Here is a 1,914-nt window from a genome sequence, read left to right as displayed (position 1 = left end):
TGGGGGACCTGGGACGGCAATTGACCCTGGAGAAATTGACCCAGAGAGTTTCTGAGCTCTGGGACACAGGCTCTGTCCCAGAGGGACAGTTTGAGGAGTTTGAGGAGCTGCAGTTTGAGGAGCTGTTTGAGGAGCTGCACTGAGCATGGGGAGAAGCCCAGGAGAAATGAGTATTCTGATGAAGGAGGACGCAGTCGCCTTTTTCCTCACACTCTCCGCTCAGCCTGGCAGTCAGGCCAAGAAAACAAGACAAAAATATAGATTTGTTTTCTTTGGAGAAACTGATTTGCCTAAGACATTTTTGAGGTTTTGAGGTTTTGACATTAGACATTGTGGACATTTGAGTCAACATTTTTGCCCCAATGCAGCGGCTGGTTACATTCAGGTGTCTGATGGCCACCGGAGCAATGGGGAACCAAGCACCCTCAGAGTGATAATGAACTTCAGAGACGAGGCCCCTCGTGTTACAGAGAGGCCAACTGAGTCCCAGGGAAGAAAGGGGTCTGCCCAGGAGAACACTGGAAAGAAGTCAGGCTTGAGACAGCTGCGTACAATGCAGGTATCTTTTCCTCTAAGATAGAAATGCTATAAAGTATAGTTTAAAAAAAAAGTACAATGGCAGACTATGTGGAAGGGGATTTCTAAGGCAATTCCATTCTATTACTTTCAGGTACAAATCGTTTCCATAACTTAAACTAGGTTATCAAAGTACGGTCTGGCCAGGGCTCTGGGGGACCAGCTTTAATGAATTAGAGAAAGTTGATTCATATCTCATATACCAAATGATTGTCAATTGCTTCTTCTAAGGTAATTGAGAATGCTTGAAAGGTAATTTAAGTGATGCTTTATACTATTAATTAGCTCTATCTAACTTTTATATTTCATTGATAGAGCAGAGGCCTCACTTGAATTACTTCGGCAATCCAAGCTACTAAGGTTTTCTGGGTAAGAAAATGTTTCTGGACATAGTGTGGCCTGACAGGAATCTGGTTCAGATTCAGAAAACTTCTGACCTTCTATGGACATTCATTTAGCATTTACAGCTGGCTGGCCCTACGCATCTCTTGTTTAGCCACTAATTACGCATTTTGATTGGAAATCTCCCTCTTCTAAGGCAGAACCCACTTGTCTGAAACACCCATGTCTGGGGGCTGATCTGATTAACTAACCAGGGCTTTGGACAGTTACCTTGTTGCTTCTAGAAACCTTTGCTTTTGATGCAACATCTCTGTCAAAACAAAGATAAACAGCGATAAAGTGACCTCCTAGGGAAACGTAAGCTCCCACCAATCTGTTCTTCGAGAACGTGCACCATGTCTTTCGTCCTTCTGGTGAGGAATTTAGGGAGTGCTTTTGCATAAAGAAGTTCCTCATGGCTTCCTCCAGAATAGCTCTTGTCTTCGTGGGGCTGGGAATCCTCGTGGGAGACCCAGCACAACACAACAAGGCCATGCTGGAGGGCTTGATTAATGACCTGCACAGACATATCTCTTGCCTCTTGCATTTGATTCCGCCTTTTGATTTTCCCTTCTGTTCCTCCAAGTTCCCTTTCTTAACCTGCCCCCTTTCCTTGTTCCCAGCTGCCAAGGAGGAGGGACTCCGAGCTCACCTCCAATGGCATCAAGCAAGGCCCACGGCATTGCTGCAATGTTTGCCTGGGTCACCCCACTCTGAGAATGTGACAGGTGGCTGGTCATTGTGGACAGAGAAATTTTTGTTTATCTTGAGGTAGCTGTTTTTTTCTGCCATGTGAGCACCCTGTGAGGCCTCAGCTCCACAGACATAAGAGAGGAATAGCAATTTTGTAGTCAGAAGGTCTGGGCAAGGGTCTCAGGGATGCCCTCACCTCTCTCAGTCTGTCTCCTTGATGCGAACTGAGTAGGTTGATTCTGAAAGCACTTCCAGTCCTTTAGT

Source organism: Pan paniscus, chromosome 16, assembly GCF_029289425.2.
Source record: "Pan paniscus chromosome 16, NHGRI_mPanPan1-v2.0_pri, whole genome shotgun sequence".
Taxonomy (NCBI): domain Eukaryota; kingdom Metazoa; phylum Chordata; class Mammalia; order Primates; family Hominidae; genus Pan; species Pan paniscus.
The sequence above is the reverse complement of the archived record's forward strand: the minus strand, read 5'-3'. Positions refer to the sequence as shown.